Source organism: Myotis yumanensis, unplaced genomic scaffold, assembly GCF_028538775.1.
Source record: "Myotis yumanensis isolate MYYU_CA2020_CCGP unplaced genomic scaffold, mMyoYum1.0.hap1 SCAF_4, whole genome shotgun sequence".
In the NCBI taxonomy this organism is placed as follows: Eukaryota; Metazoa; Chordata; class Mammalia; order Chiroptera; family Vespertilionidae; genus Myotis; species Myotis yumanensis.
Genome location: NW_027223755.1, coordinates 8,854,986 through 8,860,985, shown reverse-complemented (window position 1 = coordinate 8,860,985; position 6,000 = coordinate 8,854,986).

Below are 6,000 nucleotides of genomic sequence, written 5' to 3'. Positions count from 1 at the left end.
TTTCCATAATATTCCATTATGTATTTTTTTAATTAATTAAATCTTTATTGTTCAGATTATTACATTGGTTCCTCTTTTTTCCCACCATAACTCCCCTCCACCCAGTTCCCACCCCACCCTCCGCCCTCACTCCCCACCCAGTGTCCTCATCCATAGGTGCACGATTATTGTCCAATCTCTTCCCACACCCCCACACCCCTTTCCCCCCCAAGAATAGTCAATCCATTCCCTTTCTATGTCCCTGATTCTATTATAATCACCAGTTCATACTGTTCATCAGATTATTTATTCACTTGATTTTTAAATTCACTTGTTGATAGATGTGTATTTCCATTATGTATTTAATTTTGAAAAATTCTTGGCCATTAGTACTTCACCTATTCTCTGTTTTTCTTCTCCTTCTGGTATTACCATTACATGTATATCTTTTGAAATTGTTCCACAGTTCTTTCGGGTTCTGTTCTGTTTCTTTCCTACTCATTTTTTTCTAATGTGCCCATCACAGACATTCTTCATTGCTGTTATAGTGTTTTTGATTTCTAGCAGTTTCTTCGGATCCTTTCTTAGAATTTCCACCTCTCTGCTTACATTACTCATTTGGTATGATATAATGTCTGCTTTTCTCATGAGAGTCCTTGACATTAATTATAGTTATTTTAAATGGTCAGGATTCCAATACCTGGGTCAGATCTGAGTTTGTCTCAGATGCTTACTTTGTCTTTTCAGATTGTGTTTCTTTTTCCTATCACTTTGGTTAACGTCTCATCCTTCTGATGAAAGCTGGACACGATGCATTGGAAAAGCTGAGGTCAGTAGCTGTAGCGTAATGTTTTATATTCTTCGGGTTGGGAGTTGGATGTGTTTAGTGTTTGCTGGAGCTGCAGATGCCAGAGGACTTAAATTCCTTGAGTGTCCTTGTTTTTGTGTCCTCTGTTGTCTTAGGGCTTTCCTAAAACTTCTCTTTTAAAGAGAGTCCATTTTATTATACAGGTGCCCTAAAGTCTAATGGGTGATCTCAGTCTTTTCATGGGCCTCTGTCTCTGGACTGTGACTTTCACAAGTGTTTCTCCAGGAGTTTAACCTAAGAAAAAAGATCCCACTCTTGACTCCCTTCTTTGGCTTTAGTTTTTCCATTTTAGTGCCTTGAAGCCCTTATATCCATGGAATTTGTTCTTCTTTTTTCTAATCCTGTAGATGAGACAGGAAGACTAGAGGGATCTTTGGGGGGATGTCCCTCACATAGCTGATATGGGATCTGGCAAAGTCATTTCCCTTGGAGAGTAGATCTTTGTTAAAAAGAAGGCTCTGAGCACATTTCACAATGATTACGCTCCCCTTTGCCAGCCGGATCAGTGAAGGGATCATCACCATATAAGTCTGGGGCCTTCCTAAGACTGTGGCAACCAGGGAGTTTCTCATTCTCACACTGGACCACACCAGTCCTCCAGCAATTTGTCAAAATTACTGTTTAAGTGTTCCTGCCAGTTAAGGTTCAGGTGGCTTTTGCTCCAGGTTAAGCAAGTCTTGGCTGTAGCGCTCAGAATTTGCCTGTATCTCTAGATTTTAAGAGTGACAAGTCACTTCGCAACCTCACTTCTCTGATGGATTAAAAAAAAAAAGTCATTGGTCTTCAGTTTTCCAGTTTCTTGTTTAAAAATGGAAGTGACAACTTCCAATCTCCTTGTGTGCTGAAGATAAAGCTGGAAGACTCCATCTATTTTAGGTAATAAATCTCTACTGATGGAAAGCTTTATTTGTCCAACATCCCAGGACATAGACTTTGGTGCACTGTGCTAATTATGTTTTTCTCTGGGTAAATTCCTTGAGGAGAGCTTTCTAAGTTGAAGTGTATGTCCATTTTAAATGTACTCCAGAAGATGTCCTCAATTTATAATTTGACTAACATTTCATAGAACTGGTTTTCCAAGATGTTGGGCCTTTTGACCTCTTTAGAATGACTGTAGTATCCATTGAATCTGAAAACTGGGATGGGGAGAAGGAACACTCAGATTCCCTCCAGAGTATCACCCTCAGTCTGGGAGTCCTTGAAATACCAATCCAAGGTCTCTTACCCTGGATTCACAGACAATACTCCTTTTAAACAGCCGTTTTCTGTCAGTGATAAGGGACTTGAAGAGACACCTGCTATGGATATTTTTCTTCTTTCTCCTTCAAGCAGATCAGGTGTCATTTTCTCCACTTTACAGAGAAGCAGAGGTGAAAAGCTACAGTTCACAGGATGGTAAACAGGAGTAGCAAGAAGTCTGTCTCTTGCCATCTCCATTTCCCAGGTAATGAATGACTTTGAAGGTACAGAATATATTCCATCAGGTAGGGGGACGCTGGAATTTCTCCTTGGAAAAGATAATTGAAAAATGGGGAAACATGGAAATTCTGTTGTCATGTTAATGATTAAAGGGAGTATTTTTAAACAGGTTAATCAATGATTTAACCTGAGTGGTTAAGTCCTGAGTGTAACTGAACTTTGCCTCTTGCCCAGTCCTTCTGCCAGTAACAGAGCAGAGTTTTGTAAGGGTTACTGAGGACAAACAACAGTTTTCCCAAAGTGATCCTGTCCCTTTCCTAACTCATTTAAAAGTGGTAGAATGGAAGGACATGGACAAATTTGGGGAGAAATTCAGATGAACCCTAACGGACAGGGATTGCCTTTCACAGTGCATTGACTATGAAGGATGGTGTGTGCAGGGTGCCTGGATGGAGGTGCAGAGATGGCAGGTGTGCCAGGAGAGAATAACTGCATGGAGATGTGGCTCAGATACTGTAACCCTGCAATCATGCAGTCATGATTTTCTTGAAAAAATTGTGCAGAGTCAAAGTCCTTTCGTTTATTTATTAGGACAAACTCTTTGGACAAGGTTCATCTGGAGTGCTGGACTTACTATAATTTAAAAGTCAGTCTGGTGAGACCTGGGGGCACGTGGATTGCCACAGTCTTCCCACTGGACTGTAATCCCCAGGAGGGAGAAAGCATGCCCTAATGCTTACTGTGTCTTGGTCCAGGGCCTGGCCTCCAGAGCTCATCAAGTGTTGCTCAAAAATGGATGTGGTTGAATGACTGACAGATAACTTAATTGGGTAAGGCTCATATTTAAAAGGAGGGGTATGGACACCCAAGTCAATGTTCTTTTGGTAGAATGTATGGCAGATGTAGTTTGTGCACAGGCCCCTCTCATAACAGTTGGACTTCTCCAGTTCTTCATCCCTTGAACTTCACAATCAGAGCATATTGTTTTTCCCAATCACAGCACGATGGCATTTCTTAGAATTTGCCTCCCTAAGTTTGGGGTTGCTCTTGAATGAGGAAGAGTTTCCCCTGGACTTGGGCCCTCAGATACAGTAAATTATCTTTCTAGGACCTTTAATTATATCTTGTTCCTATAATAATTATTTCAGAATTGGCTGATTCAAATTGCAAAGACATTTAGGTTGCAAAAAGTAAAAAAATAAAAAATAAAGGAAAAGGTGCACCAGATGAAAAAAATTGAACTGATTTATCACCTAAAGGAAGAACTTTTCAAATAGAATGAGAACACAAAAATCTAACTACAGTAGTCCCCTTATTCATGGGGGATGCGTTGTTCTAAGACCTCCAGTGGATGCTTGAAACTGTGTATTGAACCCTATTTATATTATGTTTCCCCCCTATAAATACATACCTATGATAAAGCCTTATTTATAAATTAGACACAGTAAGAGATTGACAACAAATAATAAAAAAATAGAACAATTATAAAAATTTACTGTAATATAAGTTATGCGAATGTGGTCTCCACCTCTTTCTCTGATAACCTAGATGGCTACTAAGGGACTAACAAGTGGGTAGTGTATGTAGTGTGGATCTGCTGGACAAAGAGATGATTGACATCGTGGGCTAGCCGGGGAGGAATAGCATAAGATTTTATCATGCTACTCAGAACAGTGCACAATTTAAAACTTATGAAATGTTGATTTATGGGATTTTCCTTTTAACATGTTCAGATTCTAATTGACTGCAGGTAACAGAAACTGTGGGTAAGGGGGACTATTGTATATGCTGTCTATAAGAGTCACACTTAAAACATAATTACATAGAGCAATTGAAAGTAAAGGAATGGAAAGAGAATCACTAGAGAATTGCCACTGGAAAGGAAACTAATGTAGCAATACCAGTATCAGAGAAAAAGATTTTAAGACAAAAAGAATCAGTAAGATAAAAGAGATCAGATTTAACAATAAAGGATAATTCATTAGGAAGATTGAACACTTAAAATCTATTATACCTAATAATATAGCCTCAATTATATAAAGCAAAAGTTGATAGTATTAAAGAAGAAAGAAGAATTTTCATAATCCCAGAAGATTTTAACTTACAGATCACGTTAGCAAAAAGATAAATCTTATAAATGCAAAAAAATCCTAAATAAAATTTTAGCAAATCTAAGGCAATAAAGTTTGCAGAAAAACATCATAACCAAATAGAATTCATTCCAAGAATCTAAGGGTAATTTAACATTTAAGTATTTTCTCTAATTCTCTGTAATAATTTATGTGTTGAATTAATAAGAGAGAAAAGCCATATTGCCGTATCAATAGATACAGAAAAAAAACTCTGAGAGCTTTTAAGACCAATTTAAGATAAAAAAATTATTAGCAAACTAAGAATAGAAAGGAATTTCCTTAATATCACAAAGAGTATCTGCAAAAAACCTACAGAAAACATTTTACTTAATGGTGAACTTTTAGTAGCATCCTCTTTAAAATCAGGAACAAGAAAGAATGTCCACTGCTCTGCTTCTGTTCAACATTGTACTGGAACTCCAACCCCAAGGAATAGATCTCAGAGGGAAGTGGGGGGATGGAGGAGCAGGAAGAGAATAACCAAAGAACTTATATGATGCATGCATAGCCATGGACATAGACAATAGCGCAGTGAAGGCCTGGGGCAGGGGTGGGTGGTTGGGTTGGGGCAGGTTAGAAGGAGTCAATTGGGGGGAAAAAGGGGACATATGTAATACTTTCAACAATAAAGGTTGAAAAACAAAAACAAAAACTGGAGACCATGAGGACAGTGGTAGATGAACAGACCGCTGGAATGGAATAGATGCCCAGGCGTAGGACTCAGGCATATGCTGAGACTTGGAAGATCACAAAGATGGCATAAAAAGATAAGCAGGTAACGGATGAGTTCTTCAGATGTAGAATGAATTCCTTAGGATAATGAAAGTTCAAGCAGCAACAATATATCATTTTATGCTCATCAAATTGTCAAAAATTATAATATCTGACAATACTGGGTAACAATTAAGGAGAGAATGGAAACTCTTACACTGCTGACTAGGGAAAACATTGTTGTAACTGCGGTAGAGAACAACTTATGAGTAGAGAGGAAATGTTGACATAGGTGTTCCATATGGTCCAACAATTTCTCCTCCTCTCTGTGTATGTCCTGGAGGACTCTTAGCAAACACTCACAAAGTGAGACTTGCTTAAGAATGTTCATTGCAGAGTCACTTACAACAGTGGGAATGGAAAGTTAATGGATACAAGGATTAATAGACAATTTGCATACAACCGCATACAGCAGGTAGAACCAACACACTAGAGCCACTGGAATCTCAAAACCCCAGTGCGGAGAGAAAAGAAATCAAAGGGCATAGCAATATCTGCTGTTATCTATGTAAACTTCATAACATCCAGACTATCTATATATATAAAAGCAGGGGTCCTCAAACTTTTTAAACAGGGGGCCAGTTCACTGTCCCTTAGACCATTGGAGGGCTGGACTATAGTTTAAAAAAAAACTATGAACAAATTCCTATGCACACTGCACATATCTTATTTTGAAGTAAAAAAAACAAAACGGGAACAAATACAATATTTGTATTTGCATGTGGCCCGCGGGCCGTAGTTTGAGGACCTCTCTATAAAAGCCTAAGTGACCGTTACTACCGAATGACCTGAATGACGGAAATGACCAGTTGACCAATCACTATGATGCTC